The sequence below is a fragment of the Ambystoma mexicanum genome, chromosome 8, assembly GCF_040938575.1.
Source record: "Ambystoma mexicanum isolate Mex_15411 chromosome 8, UKY_AmexF1_1, whole genome shotgun sequence".
NCBI lineage: Eukaryota > Metazoa > Chordata > Amphibia > Caudata > Ambystomatidae > Ambystoma > Ambystoma mexicanum.
In genome coordinates this window covers 1,213,524,557-1,213,550,026 of record NC_090929.1, presented here as the reverse complement: position 1 = coordinate 1,213,550,026, position 25,470 = coordinate 1,213,524,557, and the positions used below count along the sequence as shown (strand labels likewise).

Below are 25,470 nucleotides of genomic sequence, written 5' to 3'. Positions count from 1 at the left end.
TGCGCAGCGGCCGTGCATGTGGTTGGGGATGTGGGGGCACCACCATGTCCACCGGCACACCCCGCCGGGTGCAACGTTGTGCAGGACACATGCTGCCACTATGTTCCTGCACACTACTGGGGGCACATATAGCAGCTGCCCACCAGAGCGGTCAAGGGAACGAAAGCGTGACTTCAGCACTCTGAATGTGCGCTCCACTATGCCCCGGGTTGCTATATGTGCTGTGTTGTATCTTACCTTGGGTGGTGGGGTTCCGAATTTGTGTCATCATGTAGGTGCTCAGAGGGCAGGCACTGTCCCCTGGGGTGGTGATAATGGTTGTCATTAGTGGGGTTTTGAAATTTCTTAGTCTCTGACATGCATGCATGTGCAGAGGCATTTATACTCACCAATTAGCCATGTGTCGCCATGCCGCCCAGCTTCCAGGTCCCGGTTTAGGGGTGACATTCTGAATATGAAACTATCATGGCTGGACCCTGGATAGTTGGCATATACTCAGGTGATGATTCCCTTGGCATCACATACAACCTGCACGTTGATGGAATTGTAAGAGGATTCAATCCAGCACTACAGCTAAGTCAATGCCTAATCTGGGATACTGAATGATTTATTGATATATCTTTATGTCCAGTTCATGAGTTCTGGATGACTACCCCTATATAACACCCCTCTCTTGGAACCCCCCTGACCCCGCTGAGCCAAGAAGTAGTTCTGTTTTGCAAGTTTAAACGGTTTATTTGAGAATGTAAACAATATATATATATATCACACTTTATAATAAATTAATAATTAATATCACACTTCAGAACATGAGCATTTAACAACAATGGGTAATGTTCTACTAATAAACTGATTTGATTACCCAGGAGTAGTATAAAAGATGAGGTAGCACGCTTGGGAATAGGAACAGAAGAATAAGGTGGTAGAGAATGCTTTATCTAGTTTCAGATGGATGCAATGTTGAATGAAAATGCAATACAGAAAATACTCAATATGATTTCAACAAAACAATGTAATCACTTTTCTCTGGCAATTCACCCCCCCTTTATGCAATGTAAGGATATGAAGAGGAGAGCACACAGTTCTTAGAATTGCAATCAAATAGAATTCAGTTCAATCCCCCCCAGCGGCTTATACAACAGATAGGAGTTTTGAAACACAGGCAAAATGCTTTGAATATGATGACAATGCAGTCAGAAATATGCTGAAAATGCTTTTAATTCCCTTCGGAAGGTTCAGGGTGAGTGGTATCTAGTTAATATTCGTCCAGGCTCACTCTAGCAATGATTCAGGGATGGTTCTTAAGAGACAAACGAACTTTAGCAGTTCAGGCAAAAACAGCTATCTTTTTACAAGTAAAGAAATCGGGCCAAATCGCAAATCGCGGCAAAATTCGCGAATGCGTGAATCGTGATTGCGTAGAAAGTATAAGGAGTAGCAAGTCGGTTGGAAAGCTGAGATTCTAAGCTTTCAGAGGAAAGTTAAACCAAGTTCCTAGCCCAAACAGTTACGGAGTTATGAACGATTTTGTGAAGGTTGTTTTTCGGATTTGAAATTTTAAAAGTTCAAAGCGACAGGTTACAGCTTGCAGCTAGAAAATGACAGGTGTCAGCTTTGCAAATGACAGGTGACAGTTAGGAGGCAGTTCTGGTTAGATTTAAAATAGATTGAATTATATTATTTTAACTAAGAGATTGGTTCTGCACAGTTCTGCTAGGTACTCACAATATATTTTGAAATAGGCCTCCCCACGGATCTGGTCAGGTTTTGGACTGGACTCCGGTTCTGGTCTCGGCACTTCACAGTGATCTGGGTCAGCTCTCTGGTTCTGCTAACAGCGGTCTGTGTCACTCTGGATCTCTGGCCTCTGGTTCTGGATACTGCTCTGCTTTCTCTGGGTACAGCACTGCTTCTGGATCTTTCTGCACAGCTTTCTCTGGACCCAGCGCTGATCTACACGGCTCCTGGATGCTGCTACCTCTGTTAGGTTTTCTGGATGCTGAGGCCTACTGAGAAGAGTTCTCAGTTTGTGGGTTTAGGCCCTTGCTTTGAGTTCTGAATCAAGTTCTTTGGAGTTTTAAAGTCTAAGTGTTGAATCTGGTATCTTCTGGATGTTGTATGGTCCGGCAGAGCGCGTTGCAGCAACTGGATTTGAATGTCCTCACTAGCTTCCAGTGGCTCTTTTTATGTCTTTTGAAAGTGGGTGTGTGTGCAGCATCACTAGCCAGCCCCTCTTTCAACTGCCCATTGGTCAAGCTTTCCGCACTGCTTTGATTGGGGGAAGGAAATGTGTGTCATGGTGATGCTGTAGGTTTTATGGGTCAGAGGATCCTCCCCTGGTCAGTTTGCCCACAAATCTATATTTGACCTAAAGACATATTTCATAGATACACAGTGGTTTGAAATTACATGCACCCATCACGTATCACATGAGGTATACTCTGTTCAAACTCTGATGTTTCTAAGAGCTTGCATTCAGAAACGGCAACATTTTGCGTTTTTTAACTGGTTTTGCAATATTGGTTTTTCATTAAAAATTATACACATATACACGGCCTGTCCATACATACTCCAGTAAATTCCCATGTCTCTAGCTTAAACACAGAGTCTGTAGTATACATAAATAGCAGGGTTTTGCCCCAGAACATTACACAAATCGGAGTTTGGGCTTGAATCGAAGGTACATTTTTTAAATGAAGGCTCTCAAAGTTATACATTCCTGTCATTTGATTACAAAGAGTTATCAGTGTTTCTGTAAAATATATATTTTGCTTTCAATTCAGTTCTCAGAGTGTTGGAGTCCGCCTCCAAGACTTGGGTGGGTCAGTGATCACATGTGTCTTCTGGCAGGGAGGCCTTTGTTGACAGGAAACAGTCAAAATCAACATATTCTATTCAAGTGCAAGAGCCTATTGTGTGGTCTCCAGGAGGCTCCCAGCCAGTCTGCCTTCTATCAATCAAGAGGTCATGTGAGATTCTAACTCCTGGTGTGAATCTCTGGAGGTGAGAGGTTTCCCAGCCTTTGGCCTGTTAATTAAATCAGATTGTCTTCTGGGAACAGCATGTGGTTAAGATTTTAATTAACTCCCAGCCTTTGATGTAAAGGCCTCTCCTGCAACTCCTGACATACAGTTTCCCTGTCAGAGTTTAGACCGCTAGCGCCGCCCTCAGTCAAAAGCGGGTACTGCATGCAATTTTTTTGGATCAGTCTTGAATTCAAGCATTTCAAACAAGAGATATTACATGGAAGTATATTGTCCAGGTTCAACAAATGGCATTGGTGTAGTTCTGCAGTAAAATCATTTTGTGCCCATAAATTAGCCATGTTTGACCTGAAGAAAACGAATTCCCACCAGTTATGGGTTGCTTTTGGCAATCAGCATTGCCCCTTTCACAATGGTTTTAGGCTCTGTGCCCTTCTGTGCTCACAACATAGGCAAAAATGGGTGGCAGCCTATTCTTCATGCATTTCCCTGTGCATTTTCTGGGAAGTTCTGGCCATCATGATGTTTTCCATGCCAGTACTGCACAGTTTTTGTGGTAGGGCTCGGATGCATGGGTAAAAATATCCCACAGAATGCCAGTGCTTGCGGTTTCTATAGATGTGCTCAGTGGCCTTGGGAGGGCGTAGAGCCACATGGGTTCAATCAACGGCACCTAGCACTTTGGGGAAGTGTGCCACCCCGTAAAAGTCCTGGACGACAGCCTGCCTTTCTGCATGTGTTCTGGGCATGATTATGTGCCTGCGGACTGAGGGGCGTGCAGTCATGATGGCCAACACCTGGTGTAGGCAGCGTGACTGCATGGCCTGTGAGACACCCCAGTATATGGCAGCTGTCCGCTGAAATGACCCAGTAGCCAAGAAGTGCAGTACATTGAGCTGAGCACCTTTTCCAAGGGGCTCAGTGCTTGGGAGCACAGGGTGGGTGATGTGAGGTCATCCTCCCACTCCCTGACCAGTTCTAGAATTATTAGTGGTGGAAACCTGTACCTCCCATACACCTGGTCATCAGGCATCCCAAAAAGGCTGGTCCTGGGTAAAAAAATGTGGGGCCTGGCTATCCTCCTCCTGTGGTGTCCCACGACCACTGCTGCAAGGAATGGTATATTCATCATAGCGTATGAGCTTGTTTGTTGTTTGCGCACACTTTTATGCTGCGCGGGGCCGCTTACGCCTGCTTCCTGCTGGCGTACGTGTTTCCGGATTAGCGCATCTTTTTTGGCGCATGGCTTTCCCCTGTTTGATTCCATGAATATGTGTTGTTAGCACGCGTATGGGCGTTGCCAGCATTTACCTCCTGTACTTCCCCCATAACACCCACATTTTCGCGCATTGTTCCCCATTCCATGTGTTACACCCCGTGTTCCACCCACTTTTCTTGTGTGCGCTACACGATGTGCGCTTTCCCTGTGTGCGTCGCGCACGCTGTTTAGTGACGTGTGTGCCCGCATGCACCACCCAAGGATTCGGCTCACATCTCAGGTTTCACAAGCGCAGCTCATTCCATGAATCGATGAACAGCTGCGTGCGTGGCTTTAGCACGTGTGCGCTGCGATTTTCATGCTTGCGCTCCCCTTTTCGGCGCACATTTATTCCATTAATTACCCTGTATATGTTTTACTTTATTGTTGAATGATTACCTGCATGGAATTTATTGAATGTATATATACATGCATTGAATGTCATGTTTGCTATATAATCTGTACACTTACATTGAAACCCTAGTTTAAACGCCTGGAAAGTCAGTATCATGATTACGTATGAAGAAAATGTAATAAATAGATCTACTTGATTACTTTAAGAATTTTCCTTAAACAATTCTAATTTAAATATGTATTGAAAGTCTTTCAGTCCCTTTTCAAGAGTGCAACACTGCTCTTACATATTTGTATGTGGATCTTCTTTTTTATACATGTTTACTAATTTAGCTTTGAGATGTCTATTGGACTGCTATAAAGCCACACATTCAGAATTAGAACATGGAAATCAATTTGAAAAAGAAAAAGAAAAAGAAAGGAAAGCCTGTCTGAGACTTAGAATATTAGCAGTCACTCTAACTCCCAGAGGTACAGTGAAGGGAAATCTATGCATAATGGCTGAAATTAACTGCCTTCCATTTTTCATGTAAATTATTGTGATGTTCCTTTAAATACACCTAAAAGAATGAATTGAAGTTCAAAAGTTGAAAGCTGACTAGAAAACCTGATGTTGTTGGGGACTTCAAGTCTCATAATTCCCTAAGTACTGGGACGAGGAAGAGGCTCAAGAGCAATGTTGCAGGAGTAGTCAGCTTGTTAAAACAAGCAGCCCACAAAAGGCCCTTCCAGGTGCAGATCATTAGGTGGAGATGGAGTTGCAGCAGCAACAGCAGCAGAAGGAGGAAGCAGCAGTAGGCTTCTTGTTGGCAGTCCAAGCAGAGGTTGGAGGAAAGATGGGGTGCAGGGAACACTGCAGGGCAGATTCCAGCTGCCGGTCCTGAGATGGTTGTTTACCCCAGAAAACTGTAGTGTAGCGGTTGCGCAGCGGGAAGCATAACAGTAAAAGGCTTTCCTACATGTGAACTGAACTGCATAGGTTGCTTAGCAGGAAGCATGCAAGAAAGAGTAGCTGGGGTCTGGTGTGCACCTGGAGATCTCAAGAGCAAGTCGAGATCCTTATTCAATTGGAGGGAATTAAGGCAACGGAGTGTGTTGTTCGGAAGAAGCTAAAAGCTGTGGAAGTCGTGCGGCACTTGAAGGGCTCAAAGACCGAAGCCGGTGAGTGTTACCTAGCATTCTAATCACTTTAGCGTAACAAAGGCAGGCAACAGTAGCAAAGAAGAATCACTCAAATGCAAGTGAAATTGCTGTAAACCCAACTGCTGATTGTCGGACAATGAATGTAACAAAAGTAGCACTCGCGTATGAGTGAAACTGCTCGAATAACCTTAATTATATATAGAACTGAAGAAAGCAGCTGAAATACTAATTGTGTGTCCTTAAAAGTGATTCTAAAAGTGAAGGCTGAAGAATCATTTGTAAAGCAGCAGAAAACATTGTAGCATTAAATCCAAGTGACTGAACTTTAATAATTGTGCGTTCCAGGGAGCAAACAAGCATTATCCACAGCAAAGAGTGGTATAAGTATTGTCCAAAGCCAAGAGGGATACAAACATTGCCCAAAGCCAAGAGTGGTTCAAGCCTCACCCAAAGTCAAGATTTGTACAAGCATTGCCAACAGCCAAAAGAGACTAATACTAAGCCATCTATATAAGTCAATGTGGCCAAGAGGAAGAGGCAAATGCAATTGTTCTCAAAGCTGGAGCTTGTTGATTGTGGATGTTCCATAAAGCTGGCATCAAATCTCACATTGCCAAATCCAAAAGGAGAAAAGGTGCAATCACAATCTTAAGAGTATTTGGTTACTGATGTGGCAGAAAGACGAGAGTGGCAAATAGGCTGCTCTTCTGGAAGATGAATGTTCAGAAGAACAGTGCCTTGCTTACATGAAAGTGTTAAAAAGCACTAATGTGAATCTTGTCTTTGTTTAAAAAGTTGTTGAAAGATATAAAACTGCAAAATGCTGAAGTTGTTGGGAATGTTAGGTTGGTATCAGTAGATCTAGAACTTCAGAAGTACTGTTGATTGTGAAAAGCTATTTAGCATGTGAGTAGACCTGCATGGTGAATCATTGGAGAAGCAGTCCTGTTGTGAGAGTGAACAGGTGGACGTTGAAGTGTTGTGAAGGTATCCTGACAAGGATACAAATTGTGATTTATGGTATTGAAAGTAGAGCTGAGACAAGCTGATATCAAGAAGCTGCGTTTCTTTGAATCTTATAAGTTGTGGAAAATCATCCTGACCAAGAATCTCCTTGATGCTATTTGATGGACTAAAATATCCATTCAGGGAAGAAGATGAATATTATTTTATTTGACAGTGGATTATTGGAACGTTCCTTTCACAAGCTGAAGGTGGAAAGAACTAAAGTGGAACTTTGTTACAAACCTGGATTTCCTTGATTTTTTTGTTGAACTTTGGAACTGAATCTTAAGAACTTAAGACCTGGTGAATGAGAGTTTACCCAGGCTACAAAGAGACTGTGAATCTATCACAAATGCAACTGTTGTCGTTGTGTATTGCCATATATTTTCTTGTGTATTTAATGTATATGTGTGAGGGCCAGATATGTTCTGTTAGAGTGTTTTCTTTATTTCATGTTAGGCAGGGAAATACTTGTAAGGGTAGGGATAGTGAGGCGTTTATTGAAACATATGATTTAATAAAATGACATTTATTAAGAAATCATCTAAAAGTTGTCCGGATCACATTTCTGACCCCTCACAATTAGCACTTCAAAATTCAAATCTGCAGTGTGTCAGGTCTGCTGCCAGATTTCAAAAGCTATCATCAAGTTTTACTCATTGGGCAAAGGGCTGTGTGGACCTCACCAAATACCTCTCCAAGAAGGGGCAGAGCTGAGGATAGACTAATGGGTGAACAATCTTGCCTAAGATGGATTTGTGAACACACAGAGGGCCCTATCCAAATTCTGAAGGTCAAAGTGGAAGCTTGCTGGACCATCAATGGCACTATGGAGAGGAGCGTCAAACTGTCTGTAGCCGCCCAACTCTGAGGCAACCCACTGATAAGGATGTGGGGGAACCATATATAGATGTCATAGACACATGTCAGGTAAATGAGAGGCAAGCCATGACCTTGACCTCCTTCCTGGCAAGTTCTTACACTATCTTGAACTCTGAGCCATTTTCCTGTCCTTGCTCCTTCCAATGGAAAAGTCCATTGGCAGTGTCAGTTCATAAAGTCTCCCCACACTTTTAGTCATATTGTCTGATAAGAACCCAGGCAATCCTAAATGGGAAGCTATATGCCAGGCTAACATAAAAAAATAATTATGCCTATAACTCAATACAAGTGGCTGATTATTCTCTATATTTACTTCCTGATAAATGTGAAGGGAGAACTGAGACATGGTGGTAATTGAAGACATTCATTGACTTATTCAGGAACCCAGCAGTATAGTTTCAACATTCTGTATGCCTAAAAATAAATGTGGGCTACAGTACTTTCTTTGTTTAAACTAAAGAGAAGGCTGACACTTTTGAATTCCAAAGAAGTGGGGGATGAGATGTAGAACCCCCTCGTCCCTCTTTAAAGCTTATTAGATATTTGAGGGATAGGAATTTTGGGAACTGATTGATGATCAATTAGGGTGGGGGACTGTGAGGAGTCAGTAATGCGAGGAGGACAACAGCTTGTATTGTTCTCAGAATTAAACATTTTATTAAAAGAAAATGATGCAAATAAATCCTTGCTAAATCTACTCTGTCAGGGCCGTCCGTACCTATTGTAAGAGCTAAGCGAATCACTCCTAATAGAAACAAACTGGCCCTCACACTAAACAACAAAACATTCCAAGTTAATCCGGGATTGTTCAAAGTCAAATTCCCCAAATGTTCAAAAAGGAAAGGAAAGTCTTGAACCAGTTCTTGTAAATTCCAAATGAAACTAAAGTTCACCAAACAAATATACAATGCTAACAGTTCTTCATCTTACCGTTGAAAAGATCCCCTTACAATTCCAGCCAAGAAAATAGCACAGACGGTAATCCTGGACGTCTTCCTTCCAAGATTGTTTTGCCACAGTCGAAAGAATAGATTATCAACTTCTCCTTGTACAATTCTACAAGTGTCCATAACCTCAACTATAACCTTAACAATATATTTGGTATAATTGTCAGGGTGCTTCTTCTTGGGCTGTTGCTTTCCTCTTGACAACCTTCCTTCTATTACTGTTACTATGGAAACAGACCCATTGGTTCCACAGTATGCCACTGCTTCAACCAACTTCGATGTGACATCCACTGATGGTAACCACAGTTCTGGTATTTCTGCTTCAACGTTATTTATTCTAATAGTTAGGCGTTTTAAAGATACAACACTTTGACCTCTACAGGTATGCAAGGCACTCTTTTTTCCTATACTCCAAGAAAAGGGCAGCCTATTTGCCTCTCCCGCCTGCTTTACTGCCACAAGTATAACCTGCCTCTGCTTCAAGACTGACTTTCTCTCAACTTCAGCAGTCTCAGCATGACAAGTTATTTGCTCAACTTTCTTGCAAGCACCCAGCTCCCTTCCCCAGCTTTGTATAAACCTTCTTGGTTCCAGTAGCTATCTTGAAGCTGTATTGCCACACTTCCAACTTCAGATAACAATGTCTCACTTGTATCAGAGCACACTGGACTTTTAACAACTTCTCCAGATAGGCGCATTGATTTAAACAGGGTTTTCTTCACTATAGAAAGGGTTTGCCTCTTGGCTTGGGCAATGCTTTTTAATACAACATGTTCTGCGTTTTAAAGAATATTTGGTCTTAGCGTTACAAGGATCAGTCTTTAAAGGAAAAACAAGTTTACGCATATTCAACCAATCTTAAAGGTAGTTCTTCAACCTTAAGGGCCTGTAAGAGTTTGTATTCTCACATACTACTCAAAGACACTTTCTACTCCAGTCAGGAAACACGATTGGTCACACGCGAGCTTCCTTTGATGCTGTAAGATCTTGTAATAAGTGTGAAAGTCAGCTTCAGAGTTTTCGAAGTACTTCGGAAAGTGTTCCCCTTTTTTCTGGAGACATGCAACCACTCCAGCAACCTTTAAAAGTTCGACAATGGGTAATTAAAGGCTTTTCTTCACACGTGAGCATTATAGTTTTCACCAAAACTGCGTCCGTCACATTTCCATTGTAAAAAATAGCTTTCACAACAACAAATAGTTTATACTAGCTTTGTCTCTTAAGCAAACCACTTTAGAGCTGGTAACAATTACCAGCATGGGTTTATGAGTGAGCGTGAATGCAGAGCTTCACTCACTGGCTCTAGGAACACTGCAGTTGCTGGCTGCTTCAACTTCCCAAATTCTTCCTCTTCTACTGCAGCTTTGGGGATGCTTGGGACCCACACCTCTCTGCAGCATGGGTATCTCTGGTCTGGCCACACCAGATGGGAGTCTCCTTCACTCCTCTGTCCCTCAGCTTGCATATAGCTATCTGCAATTACAGCCACTTGGCGCACCTGTGAAGACCTTGCACGTCTCTCTCAGTGCAGCCATGGCAAGGAAGGGTTTGAGAACACAAGACCCTCTCAGAACCTGCAGTAGAAATCTGCTTTTTCTATGTCTCAGCGTCCCTTAAGTGATCACTCTTCCTCATAAACTGCCAGCCTCATGCTCTTCACCTTCTGCTACTACTGCTCCTGCTCCAGTTTCTTCCTTCTTCCCTCTCCTGCTGCAGCCTTTTATGCCTCTTAGGCGTTATGATATGATATTTTATTAATATTGCGCCCATAAACAAGTGTTTCAGGGTACGACGAGGCAAGAAAGGGATACAGGGGAGGAACAAAACAATGATCTTACAAGGCCCAGTGACATTGAAAAAGTGCAAGTGCAGGGGAGATGGAGGGGGAAAGTGCCAAGGGCTGGGAAGGAGTGGAAAAGTGCTGAACATGCGGTCAACAACAGCAGGTAGTGCGGCCAGCAATTGACAAGTGCAAGAATAAGTGCAGGATACGGACTGTAGGGTTGCAGATACAGACCAAGTGCAGTGGTTGCCAGGAGGCAGTGCAGGGGTGCGCTGTGTGGGCAGTGATCTGGACCTGAAATCAGAGGGTAGCCAGGTGCCAGGTGCCAAACAGATAGAAATTAGTGGGGGAGAGGAAGAGAGTAGGCAGAAGCAAAGAGGAAGGTCTTGAGGTGTTCCGGAACCGAAGACGGTTCTCCTTAAGCTTCAGAGAAGCAGGGGGGCTGTTCTAGAGGGAGGCCCCAGCCGAAGAAAGAGATCTACCCCACTCGTTGCTTGGAGAAGCGACTGACCCTGAGCAAAGAGCTTGAGTAGGAAGGTATTTAACGAGGGAGAGTTGAAGGTATTTTGGAGCCAGGCCCCAGAAAGCCATGTGGACATTGCGAAGGGTCTTGAATTTAATCGTTGCAGCCACTGGCAGCCAATGCAGAGATGTCAGGGCTGGAGAGATATGATCCTAGGGCTTAAGGCCAAGTACACCTCTTGCAGTCCTGTTCTGGATGAGTTGCAGAGGGCAGAGAGTAGAAACAGGCAGATTTAGAAAGAGGATGTTGCAATAGTCCAGCCTAGAGAGAACTAGAGCTCTAGAGACAGTGAGCTTCTGGGGGAAAGAGAGAAAAGGAAGAATATCTCTGTGGAGGTGAAGTTGGTAGTTCGACTTCTTAGAGACATCATATATGTGAGAAGAGAAGGAAAGTGTGGAGTCGAAGATAACCTGAGGTTCTTAGATTCACAGGTGGGAGCAGGAAGAGGGCTAAGGGAGGCCGGCCAGAGAGTGACAGGAAAGCAGGGTGCAGGTGTGCTGATGAGGAGAATCTCTGTTTTACTGGCATTAAGGCAGAGATCATTGGCTGCACACCACTCCTGGATAGCAGAGAGACAGTCGAAGATGAGACAAGGAGAAGAGGTGGGAGAGGGAAGCCTGAAAACGAGCTGAGTGTTATCCACATAGCACTGAAAGTTGGAGCAGAGAGGGGCAATGCGGTGGGCAGGTGGTGCCAGGTATTGGTTGAAAAGCCAGGGAGAGAGGTTAGACCCCTGGGGAACACCACAGGTAGAGAGTGAGATAGAGGAGAGGAAGGACACAATTTGGACCTGGGAAGGTCGATCAGAGAGGAAAGAGGTCAGCCAGGCCAGATCGGTGATACCCAGGTTATCAGAGACGGTTGAGCAGGATGGCATGGTTGACCGTATCAAAGGCAGAAGAGCGATCAAGTAGGATGAGGACAGAGGGGATGTTAGTGTCGAGGTTGGAGAGCAGGCCTTCAAGGATATTCAGGAGAGCAGTTACCATGCTTTTGGAAGCTCTGAAGCCAGACTGATGGTCATGGAGACAACCTTCAGAATCGGTGTGAAGATTAAGCTAGGAGATGGCCAGCTTTTCCAGGAGTTTTTCCAGGAAAGGAGTGATGGAGATCAGGCAATAGTTAGCCAGGCATGAGGGGACAGCTGTGGGTTTCCTGAGAAGAGGGTGCACAAGAGAGTGCTTCTGAGGGGAGGGGTATGCTCCAGAGAGGATTGAAAGGTTGCAGAAGTTGGCCAGAGCAAGGGTGTCAATGTGGTCCTTGATGGATTTGGACGAACAGGGAAGAAACTGATTTGACAAGACTTTCATAGATCGGACTTGTCTGGAAATCTCATCAGGGGAGAACAGAGGAAAGCAAGAGAAAGAAGGAGGGGGGCAACTGTAGGCAGGCCAGAGGTAGAGAATAGAGAGTTGGGAAGAGGAGGAGAGAGTGAGAGGGTGGACAGGATGTCCTGGGTTTTTTAGATGAAATGAAAGGCAAGGGCCATGCAAAGGGCTTGGGAGGCGACACGAGAGGTAGAGACTGCAGCAGGGTTGATCAGCTCCTTGCAGATTTTAAAGAGTTCGGCTGAGTTGTTAGATGCCACAGAGAGGTGGGCTTGGATGTGGCCTCTCTTCTTAGTTCGGACAAGGAGCCAGTATTGCCTTTGGAACAGGTGGCAGCCCAGTTTGTCAGAGGGTGTACAAAGGGCCGTCATTTCCTCTCAGCCACCCTACACTTGCGTTTAAGGGTTGCAAGATCTGAGTCATACTAAGAGTTGCACTTGGTTTTAGGCTTCATGTGCATCCTCGTGACAGGGGCAACTACATCGAGCGTGTCGGAGATAGCAGGGTGGAACATAGAAAGGGCTGTGTCAAGGTGTGAGTCAGCCAGAGGTGCAGGAGGGGGAGAAAAAGATGCAGCAAAAGCCTCAACTGACACACGCTTAATGGGTCGAATGACTAAGAAGGTGGCCAGTGTGGAGTCGGCTTGGCCTGAGGGGTAGACAGAGAGATGAGAGGAGTGGAGAAAGTGGTCACTCCAGGAGAGAGGAGTGGTGAAAGGGTTAGAGAGGGGGAGGTCAGAGGAGCTCAGTGCATCAAGCGTGTGCAGAATGAGTGCGGCCAGAGGGAAGAATGGAGAAAGTGAGAGAGAAAGAGTCGCAAAGGTTGCAAAAGATGGATGTTGAAGTCTCCTAGGAGGAGGAGTTGAGTGGTCAAGGACAGGAGGGAGGAAGAGAGTTCCGCCCACTCGGAAAGGAAGGAAGTGATCTGACCAGGTGATAGGTAGATAGTAACCACTGTGAGAGAGTGGCCAGGAGAGAGAGAAAGCCAACAGACCAGGCATTCAAAGAAGGAGTAGGCCTGCATATGATATGATATGATACTTTATTTGTATGCCGCTCATACACAAGTGTTTCAGAGCGCGACAAGGCAAGGGAGGTGAACAGGGGAGAACAAAACAACGATCTTACTAAGCCCAGTGACATTGAGAATGCACAAGTGCATGGGATAGGGAAAGGGGAAAACTGCATGCAAGGGGAGAGTGGAAAGTGCAGAGCAGTGGAGAACAGATAAGTAATAATAAATACAAATAAATAGATAATAGAGCCAATAAAAAGTGGTAAGTGCAGCCAGCAAGTGGCAAGTGCTGTGTTTACAGCAGCTGACTGAGTAAGTCTGATAAGTGCAGAAAAAGAAGAAAATGGGGGGGACTGTATGGGTACAGATGCAGTCCCCAGTGCAAGGTTTGGCCAGGAGGCAGTGCAAGAGGATCACAGGGTGAACAGGTACCTGGGCCCAGGTGACAGAGGGAGGCCAGGGGCACGGTGCTAAGAGAGAACAGATCAACAGGGAAGAGGGGGATCGAAGGCAGAACCAAAGAGGAAGGTCTTGAGGTGCTTTCAGAACTGGAGATGGTTCTCCTCAAGTTTTAGAGTGGCAGGGAGGCTGTTCCAGAGGGAGGCCCCAGCCGAATATTGGGATCTTCCCCCAGCTTGTTTCTTAAAAAAAAAGCAACTGACCCTGAGGGAATTAGAGGTAGAGGAGCGAAGAGCTCGAGAGGGAAGGTATTTGGGGAGGAATAGCTGAAGGTATCCTGGACCCAAGCCCCAGAAAGCCTTGTGGACAATGCAGAGGGTTTTGAATGTAATCCTTGCAACCACTGGGAGTCAATGAAGGGATTTCAAAGCTGGAGAGATTCGATCCCAGGGCTTGAGGCCAAGGACAAGTCTCACAGTCTTGTTCTGGTTTAGTTGCAGAGGGCGGAGAGTAGAGGCAGGTAGATTTAAAAAGAGGCTGTTATAATACTCCATCCTAGAGAGAACCAGAGCTTGGGAGACAGTGAGCTTCTGGGGGCAGGAGAGGAAAGGCAGATTACCTCTAAGGAGGTGCAGTAGGAAGTTAGACTTTTTGAGACCTCAGAGATGTGGGCGTAGAAGAAAGTGTGGAGTCAAAGATGACCCTGAGGTTTTTAGCCTTGCATGTGGGGGTAGGAGGAGTGCCAAGGGAGGCCAGCCAGAGAGTGAGGGGAAAAGATGGAGAAGGTGTCCCGTAGAGGGGGCTCTCCATCTTGCTAGCATTCAAGCAGAGATCATTGGCGGCACACCATTCCTGAATGGCATTTAGGCAATCAGAGATGAGAGAGGGAGATGAGGTGGCCGAGGGCAGTCTGAAAATGAGTTGAGTGTCATCAGGTAGCACTGGAAATTTGAGCAAAAAATGGCAATGCATAGGAATGATAGAGGCAGGAATCCACTCAGGGAAGATCAACAATACATCCCCACCGGAACAGTTGGATCTGGGTGCTGAGAGGATCCTGTACCCATCAGGGAGGAGAGTGTCAAAGCTCATGACAGAGCTGCCCGTGAACCATGTTTCCGTGAGACCACAATGACATTGAGGTTCAGTTCTTCCAATAGCAGATGTCAAAGGAGTGTTTTACAGCTCAGCGAGAGTTGAGAGTTGCGAGGTGGAGAAGGTTGCCATCCTTGAAAGACTTCCAGGGAGGGGTACAAATCAGAGGTACTCCCTGCAGAGGTGTAGAAGGAGCCTAAGGGTGGCAGAGGGTGGAGGCAAGGAAACCGAAGAATGGAGAGAAGGGACAGCGGGAGAGGATAGGAAATTGATAAGTTGCGGGAAGAATCTATCAGAGAGGAGGAGGTTGGCCTGAGGGCCTTGAACCAAGACTGTGACATTCAGGTAAACATTAATGATGACCTTAGAAGAGTGGAAGGAGACCAGGAGGGCCTCCCACTCGGCTCCACGATTAATGGGTGATGAAGAGAAAGGAGAGAGTACAGAGACCATATGAAGAGTCCATAGGTCTGGCGAAGTAACGACAAAGAGGATGTCGGTGAAGGTCTGGCTAGAGGAAACACTGGTGTATGCATAGTGATTGGGAGGCCTGGGTTGGAGACCAGGATTTCCTTTTTGAACTTCTTCCTTCCAGACTTACTGAGAAGAGGAGGATAGTCGATAGAAAAACAGTTGGAGTAGATAGGAAAAAACAGGGAGCACCATAGATGGTTCAGATGAGGGGTAGGAGGAAAGGGTGGAGGTGGGTGGGAGAGAATGGAGGGGGGGTGAGTGGGGAGAGAGCAGAGTAGGGGAGACTTTATGGAACAAGTGCAATCAACCAGCTTCACCTTTAAAAACAATTGCATTCACCCCTTCTCTTCCTCTTGGCCACATTGACTTAAATACATGCCTTACTATTAGTCTCTTTTGGCTGTTGGCAATGCTTGTGCACATCTTGACTTTAGGTAAGGCTTGTACCACTCTTGACATTGGACAATGCTTGTATCCCTGTTGGCTTTGGACAATATTTATATCACTCTTGGCTATGGAAAATGCTTGTGTGTTCCCTGGAACTCACAATTATTAAAGTTCAGTCACTTGGATTTAATGCTACAATGTTTTCAGCTGCACATTATTCTTCAGTTAGGTTTCACTTTTAGAATCACTTTTAGGCACACATGGTCAGTATTTCAGCTGCTTTCTTCAGTTTTATATTCAATTAATGTTATTTGAACTTTTCCACACATACGCGAGTGCTACTTTTGTTACATTCATTGTCCAACAATCAATGGTTGGGTTTACAGAAATTTCATTTGCATGCAAGTGATTATTCTTTCCTATGGTGGCCTGACTTTGTTACAGGCTAGGGATTAGAATACACAGTGACACACACCAGCTTCTGTCTTTGATCCCTTCATGTGCTGCATGACTTCCACAGCTTTTGGCTTCTTCCAAATGGACACACTCCCTAGCTGACGTTGCTTTCATTCCTGCCAATTGACTAAGGATCTCAACTTGCTCCTGTGACTCTCGGGCGCACACCAGACCCCAGCCATGGCCTCTTGCATATTTCCCGCTGTGCAACCTCTGCACTTCAGATTTATGGTTAAAAGTACCCTATCAGGACCAGCAGCTGGAATCTGAACAGCAGTTGTCCCAGCGCCTTCTCTTTCCCCCAACTTCTGCTTGGACTGCCATCAATGAGCCTGCTGCTGCTTCCTCCTTCTGCTGCTGCTACTTCTTCATGTCCACCTCCACCTAATGGCCTGCTCCCGAGGGGGCGAATGAAGCCTCTCTGCCTCCCTCAGGTGTGGGTTGTTTGTCTGACACATTTGCAGCTCCTACTTAAGCAATATGCCCTGAGAAGGGCTGGGCATTACCACTTTAGGTAATGCCCTAGGGCCCATAGTTACAGGCCTGAGGGAAGCGAGGGCCTTAAGAAAGGCCCTGGGGCATTACCTGAAGTGGTAATGATGCCCCTGCGAAGGACATATTGCTATTAGTACCCCGGGCAGTAACACAATGGGTACTAAAAGCATTTTTGTTTCTGTTCTGAAATTCTCTGTCGTTTCGGAACATAAAAAAAAAAAAGTTAAATAATGACCACTGGGGAAGGGAAAATGAAGTCTGTTTTCCCTTTCCATGACGGCCATTGAAAAAAAGTAAACAAAAAAATGGCCACCATGGAAACATCAGAAGGGACTACATGTAGTTGTTCTCTCTTTCCCTGGTGCCCATTAAAAAAAGTTTTACAAAAATGTCCGCTATGGAAAGGAGAGAAGGGACTACATGTAGTCCTTTCTTCCTTACCATGACAGCCTATCACAGATCGGGAGCGGATGCGCTGGGGACAGAAGAGTTCCTAGCGCGTCTGCTCCCAAAATGGACTTTAAAGAAGGTAAGTGTATGGGGGGAGGGATGGAGGAGGGGTTGCTAATAGACTTAGGGCCTCATTACGAGTCCGTCGGTAACCACGGCGGTAAAACCACCTGGTTACCGCCAGACTCGTATTACCATTCCACCTCCGTGGTTCCCGGAATTACCCGGGCATTACAACCCCGGTTTCCTGGGAATCACGGAGGCGGAATGGTGTTAATCCCCATTCCCACTGAGTCCTATGGGACTAAATGGGAATGGGGATCATGGAAACACCGGCAGCATCTCGTTATGCTGCCGGTGTTTCCTCGTCTGCCTGCAGGCGGGCGGTGTTAAACCCGCCAGGTCAGACCTGCGGGAACATCACCTCCCAGCCTGCAGGAGTTGTGATCGCCCGGCATGGAAACAACGGTGGCGGCGGGTTTACCGCCACCGTTGTTTCCATACCGGGCGATTTGTAATGAGGCCCTTAATGTTTATTCATGCTGGTATGGTGGCTGTTGACGTTCATTCTTACACAATGCCTGGGAGGATGCCTGTTATATGAGCTCCATTTGTGGAAGGTGGTAAAGGTTTAGTTCATAGTGCTTCAAGCGTTGAGTTTTGTACACACTCTTTGTCCACTGTTGCCCTTCTTCTGCACAGTGACTTTCTTCACTTTTTCACTTGCTTGTTTGTAATTCTGGTCTTCTAGTGTTCTATGATGTCTCACTATTGGTTTCTCCTGATTCCTGATGTTCTTAGCTTTGTGTTGCAGGAGGCACTATTTTGAATAATATGGTGAGGATCCTGTGTAAAATCTTGATATTCTTAATGGAGTGTCTCTGGAAGCTTGTTTGTGGGGAGTTGTTTGGTTGTGCTTTCTGTACAATGCATTACAGCTGACTTTCCGTTTTCGTCCTTTTCCTCAGTGACTGGTGTTGCAAGGTAGCTGTTGTCCAGCCCAGGGGAGACCCTGTTTGGATATCATTCCTTTGGGTTTTGTCAGTATTTTGACCTTTGCCCAGCCCCCCCCCCTTTTTTTTGTATGGGGCAACTACAGTGGCATGGTGACCGTTTAACATGTCCTGGCTGCAGTCCTGTACCATTTCCACTTTCTTTCTGAAGCTGCTAAGTGGGGGAATCATATTGGGTGATTTTGCAACTGTCCTCACCAGATCCCAACTCGGAGAAGATGTGCTTCCTCTCACGGGCTAGAAACGTCACACTCCAGGAGTGTAGTGTAATGTCACTTGGTGTGTGGAGAGGGCCTCTTTGACCCCTTCGGTGCCATCTTCCTGGTTGCCAAATCTGTTGTTTCTCTTCACTTGCCAATTTCCCCAGGGATGATAGAGAGATGATTTGTGGTATGTTATTCCATATGCCTTTAAGTGGGAGGCCATGATATTGGATGTGAATTGAAACCAATAATCAGATAGTGTGTATTTGCAATAGTTTACCCATTGGAAGAGTCCTCGAAACTTTTTGATTTCAGGCCTAAAGAAAACATCTAGCCATTTGTACAAGTAATCTCTCACAACTAATGTATGCCTTTGTTCCATAGGAAGGGTGTCTTTGGTAGCAATTAAATAGACAACTATCATTTACCATGTGGTTTCAGTTCACACTACACTGTTCATGAGTGACATTCTAGTATGTTGGTGCTGTTTTTTTTTTCCAAAGCATATTGTTCACCATCACAAATGGACCCTTAACTCATTGGCCATGGCAGGCCAAGTACTTCACTTGTATTCTGCACTTAATGGGAGTCATACTCATAGTCTCAGGACCCAGTGCCAGGAGGGAGGATTAGAGTGCAGATCTGGGCACAATTGCGCCCTTTCTGATTGGTAGTTCTGATTCGAATGATGACCCCAGTGCTAATTTTGGGGGGGCTTGTGATCTGCTTTTCTGTGGACCTCCCATATATTTTAAATGCTACACCTTGCTCTTGCTGAAGATTCTGGAACTCTCTGAGATGCACATACTGTTCTTCCTAAATATTATGGATTCGTGAAGACTCAAGTCATCTGGCCCCAAACCATTTGTAGGCATGTACATTGGCAGTGTTGCACTTAGGCGTGCTAGGTGAGACGTTGCTTTCTTGGTGCTGCCAGCTGTGAGAATATGAGTGATTGGATTTGCACCCCTACACATAAATGTGGAAATGTTCCATTGCCCACATAAATGTGGAAATGTTCCATTGCCCACATTGAGGCCAATATTTTCAATTAAATTCCGTAGAAGTAGACTTCGGATTGGTTAAGACATATGGATGTGAAAGTTAACACTCACATATTGCTACTTTATAATAATGTATAATTGTTCTTTTATAACGCGCTTAATACCAGCATGTGGTTTCTAAGTGCAGGATTGGGATTCGAACCTGTGTTGCACTGCCTTGTCCTGCTTCCAAGACAAACGCTTGCCCCTGGGCTATCCTTCTGACTTTATTTAGTGATACACTTTAGATCAGCTTTCATCCACTCGAAACCGAAACCATTTTTAAGAAGGCTCTGAAACAGTTCAGTTTTCTCAGAAAAGTCTCTGACAAACTTAACATAATACTTCAGCATTCCGTGAGCTGAGTTGTTGCTTGCACTCTGGTATAGCAGCTTCTTCAACGGCAGCCACTAACCGAATCAGCTGCCACTAAGCTGAATTTGCGAACAATGTCCTTTCTTGAAATGCTGTACCCTAAATACTCCACTGACTGTTGTGGGACTGGACACTTTTCTTTTTGGAACATGAGACCGCTTTTGCTGATTCTGCATAGCATTCTGTCAAGTGTTTGAGTGTGCTTTTCCTGGGTGTCACCACACAGCAGAACATTACCTTAGAATCAGAAGGCCATGGGTACGTTGTGGAGGAGGTGTGTTACCGTCCAATGACCATCAATGGTTCAGAGGATAGGCCTGACATATGGTTGGATGGAAGATGCATTTCAGGTGCATGAGGGCACAGAGATGCTGGAGAGTCTGGGGTGATGCAAATCTGATAGTAGGCGTTTCCGAGATTTAGTTTGGTGAACTATATCACCACACTCTGTTGTACGGTGAGATCTGTTATAGTGGTCCACACATACATTGATATTAAGATACTATTAAGATACTATATGTCGACACAAACTCTTTGTCCTTTAACATCAGGCATCTTTGTAAGTGCTATGAGACTCACAGATTTGTTTTCAATGACGTTATGTTCTTGCTTTCACTTTACTAGAGAGCATAGTACATCCTATGCTCTGAAGGAAACTGGCCTGACTTTTTGTTATCTTGGGAAGTGTGAGGGGCCAACAGTGGAAAAGGTTTCTGTCCCTCATACTTGCAAATACAACAACTCAACAAGGTAATATATGGCAATTCAAAACCAACAAATATAACAGTTAAGTTTGCATCATGATAACTGCCTCTCATTATAATGTGGGTGAATTCCCATTCCCATTCAACAGTTCCAAAAGAACAAGGAGATCCTGCCTTGTAACAAGGTTCAAATGCAGTTCTTTTGATTCTAACTTGACAACAAAAGTTCCAATACTTCAGAATTGTTCGACAAGGATTTTCTTCTTTCTACTTGTGATACAAAGAGTTCAAAACAACTTCTAATAAACCAAGAGCACTTCCTTAGTTCATTAGGATCAACAGACATTGCCTTTGTTAGGATTATTCTACAACAGTTTACCAACCACAAGCTTTGACAATGTTAGATAATTCTGCAGCAGTCTACACAACCCTTGTTTCACAATGCAAGTTTGTCAGGATAATTCTTTAATATCTCATCAGTAAATCTTAGTGGTTCTACCACTTCTTCTTCACGGTTTTTCATCACACCACAGTACTTCATCGACTTCCACGCAGGCCTACTACTACAAAATTCTCTGCTCTGGTGTACTCTCCTTCCAGAACAGAAGAACGTGCTACAAAGTCTCCTGACCTGGTATACTATCCTGCCAGGCCAGAATAAACTACTAACTACAAGTACTTCTGTGGTAAAAGCTAGCTTCCAAATAACTAGCAATGTCTTTTGCTTCACAACATCAAGTTTAAGAATGTCTTCAGGGAAAACAAGAACCACACTCAATGCAGGATATGCTCCACTCCTTCTGGATATCTTCTGCCAGAAGGGCAGCCTTCCTGCCAGCCAAATGTTGAAAATGTTTTTTTTTCACACTGACACCTCTTTGGCTTTGGCAGTGTGGGTTTACACCTGTCCCTCTTATGAGCTTCTTTAGATATGGGCAATAGCTTTTACAAGCAATTGGGTTCTCATTTGCCCACTCTTGACTTTAGCACTGGTTGTTCTTTTTTAACGTGCCTTGTTACAATTCTGTTTTGGCTTTGGCAATATGTGTTTGAATTGGTTTCTCAAATGTTTGCCACCTCATGTTGCTGGCCTTCAATCTGACCCAAATACATACAATCACACCCCTTTGATCTGGTGCTTAAGTTCTTATTATTCCACTTGCTCCTTTTTAAGTCAGCTTGGTTTAACAAATAATTATGTGTATACTTTATGGAAGCTTGGTATTCAGAAACATGTTTCCTTTTGAATTGCACTCTGCTTGTATTGTTTCTAAGGTTAAAGCACCCAGATTTGGCAAGTGAGCGGTTACGGAGCGGTCCTGTGTCACAATCTCTTGGTGAAATCACTGGGTCTGGTGTGTGTGTCTGGTCGCCTTGCTAGCTCCAGTTCCTCTGCTTATACTGCTGCTCACAGTCTGGCAACCTGCTTACTTCAAAAAAGTAGGTTCCGCTGCTCCACAGGCTCTCCTGTGCTCACCTGTCACCAGAGCCAGCCTCACTTCGGGGAAAGCTTTTAAAATGTATGCTTCCCACCACACAGCCACTGCAATTACGGTCTCCAAGAGGAAAGCCTCCAACTTCAACACTTCATGCTGCACAAGCTCTGCAATTAAGGTTTCTCTTGGTAGAGACCCTCTCAGGACTGGAAACTTCTAGCCACATGACTCTGGTCCTGGTGTCTCTGTCCTCCACCAGATTCTTCTTCTGCTGCAACGTGGAGAGAGCATGGCTACTCTACCTCCTGCTGCTACTCTTCTCCTTCTCCTTTTTCATGGCCTGCACATGAGGTAGCCTTTAATGCTTTCCATTCCTCCTCAGGTGTAGGTAATTTCCACTAATAAATTGCACTTTTCAGTTTCGTGCCTATGCAACCCTCTTCTTCGTCCCAGTACTTTGGGGATTGTGGGACCTGGAACCCACAATATACAAATCTGATTTTCCCATAGGAATATTAACATCACTTTCATTTCTTTTCTTAACTATATTCCCCAAATAAATATCAACAGGGTTTGCAGCATGATTGCTTTCACTCACATTCAGATATTTAGCTTGGGAAAATAAAAGCTCTCTCTGCCATTACATATTCCCTATCAATTATATTTCCTTCCTTGAGCAAGACAAATACTACATCTCACCCAACTGAGTGCTCCTGTTCACTGAGCTTCTCCTCCCAGGTGATCCTCCTAGCTAATACTACCCCACGGGTCAGCATCAGGAAGCGGCTGCATTCCCATGGTCACCTGGGAGGAAACTTTGGGTAGGTCTTTGTGAGCACTCCACAGGATTCATCACAGAAGGCTCTAGCCCCTGGTTGTATTTTGTGTGTGTAGTGCTGCTATGTTACTTAATCTAGGGGAAACACTGCATCATATCTGTACATTATCTCTACACAGGTAGGTTGGTGTACCACTGGCACCAGGTCATGTGATCTATTTAAGGACTCTCACACTCCTGAATGAGGGGAGTTAGGGACAGAGGACGAGGTTGAACAGGCCTCCATCCAACGTGGGACCAGAAGGAGAGTGGAGGATGCCTCATAAAGGCCAAGTCCCCCTTGTAGGGTAAGTGTGCTCGATTAATTTCCTGAGTCCATGTTGTGGCATTCGGCCAATGCTGCTATGGGAGAGTACCTTGGCCGGCCGCCCACTGACTGTGTAAAGGAGGTGTGCTTGCCTTGCGCATAGGGCTGCAGGGATCCCAAGGAGTCCTATCACCTTTCTTCCCAGGATAACTCAGCTTGTCAATCAACCACAGGACTTCAGTTTCTAGACTACCTCAGTCAGGAAGAATGGGTCCCATGAACAGGAAAAACAAACCTCCCAAGATAGGAAGGACATGGAACACCACAGAACAGCCAAACTCAATACAGGGACTTTCAAGATGGTACTGCATATTGAAGATAAAGTTTAAAACAAACCCTAATACAAGCCATTAACCTATTAACCAATCACTCTCCTCAGTCAACAATCAGGTAATGAGGGAGTTAAGGGTCTCAAGAGGAATGGCCAACCTCAGGAGGGAATACAATATTTCAGGGGGAAGAACCAATCAGAGTTAGACTTTTAAAAATGCCCCACATCCGCATTGTTATAAAAGGGGCTTGGAATGTTTGTTCAGTGTCTTGGACCTAGAGGAAGCAGACACACCTACTTGATACAAGGGTAGGCTGAAGGAGATGGGACGACTAGGGGACAACTTCCTGGAAGAAGGCAGTGCAAGCCAGGAGAGCCTAGACGGAGAGGTGGAGATAATTGAGAGGCTGGGCACAGGTAAATAGGAGTCATCTTTATTCAGCCTCCCAAATGTGACCTACATTTTTAACGTCCAACCATGCCACACCACTCTCAAAATTGAAAACAAACATTCTACTTCTAGAATCCTCCTCCTCCCGACAGCATGGATACTCACAACACATCCCCTTTCCACATTAAAAAGCACACCTATGTACATTAATACCAAGTAAAGTCATTCAATCACTTGGGCAGTACACCCTTAGTTAACTAATTCACACTCTCCACCAGTCCATTGGCAAGGGTATGATAAAGGGTTGTGTGGGACTACTTATCAGGCAAATCTGCTAAAAGACTACTCATTTTGCCAGAGGTGAACTGCACTCCATTATCCATGATAAACTAATGAGAAAAACCTTCCCTAAAGAAAATGCGATCATTTTCAAAAGGGAGGCCTCAATTACTGCCCTCCATTCAATCCATTTGGAATGGTAATCTATCAGAACAAAAGTAATGTTCCCCCCATCCTAGTACTTGGGTTAGACCTAACACATTGACAGGCATTTTAGTCCATGCTTCCTTTGGAACTTGAACTGGCAGGACAGGGGTTTCCCTGGTGACCTTTGACTTGTCACTATTTATACATTCCCGGCATGACCTTGGTATCCTATCTGCTAGCACATCCATGCCTAGAAGCCAGTAACCCTGCCATTGTCTCCATTTGATGAGATTGCAACCGCAGTGAAAACAGAGGTTCAAAACATTATAACCCTCTACCTGGTATTTGCCAATAAAGAGCCAACACAGACTGGATTGTGGCATGCCAAATGCAAGTTAACCCAGCTTTATTAGCAATGTAAAGCTGGGGGAAAACAAGATCAACAGCCAAGCTCTCAGTCAAGGGTTTCTCCAACATTTCAACAGCAAGCATCAGTTTATATAGTCATTCTGATGTCATCATGATCACTGAGTTATGAAAACCTATCACTCCTGGTCATTGGTTCCCTCAACTAAGCTACATATATAATTCTATATGTCCACAATAATGATTGGATAACTCTTTATCTAAGATCCCATCCATAAAACATCCCATAAAATGTGCTACATCATCATGCTTGAATATTATTGGGAGGCTCTAAATTACTTCTTCAGTAACACTCTCTGTGAACTGGCAGCATGATGACATGTTTTATGTAAATGGGAGGAGAGAACAAGTGTATCGCCTTTGTACTTAATTAAATAAAACAGCTAATGTTATCTCTGCCATGATATCTCTGAGGTTCAAGGACTTTCAGTAATTCTGGCCCTCTCTAGTAACCGCGCCATTCTGTTCTTGACACATTTATGAATATTGTTATTATGAATCATGCTGCTTTCACGATGTGCGCAGTAATTATTTGTCTTTTTAGCCACATCCACGTTTCTCTGTCACGCCTAGCCGATCACTGAGACATTAATCTGTCTGCCACTTAGGAAATGTCCTGGGATGTTCAGTTCATCCCATGGACTTCAAATAGTCTGCCGTGTTGTCGTAACTTGATTTACCTTAATAGTTGAACGCTCACACTGGTATCTTGTTCCATTATGTAACCCTCCCCCACAGAGTCATGGGCCTTGATATTCCTTTTTTGCAGGTATCATCCAGCCACCACAGCATTTTCCTGAATTAAATATATTTGTTCAAATGGCATGCTTAGCTCTCGTAAAGCTACAGAGCTCAATTATCAGCTGTACTGTGCAATTTAAAATGGCAACTGCTTGTCACGTTTTTCTTTCCTCTGCAGACACATTTGCTTTGCTATTACCGATTTCCTGGTGCATGCCTGTCACATTATCTCCCTTCCTATCGGTAGCAGCAACCATATCTGCCTACAATGTTCTGCCCTTCTTGTGTACTGAGTCCCTGTCTTGTGTACATGCCTTCC

General features: G+C 44.7%; 1 protein-coding gene across 2 annotated transcripts in view; it reads left to right on the top strand.

Moving 5' to 3' along the window:
* HTR7 (5-hydroxytryptamine receptor 7) overlaps positions 1 to 25,470 on the top strand; it is a 904,402-nt gene that overhangs the window by 863,949 nt on the left and 14,983 nt on the right. The window lies entirely within an intron of this gene.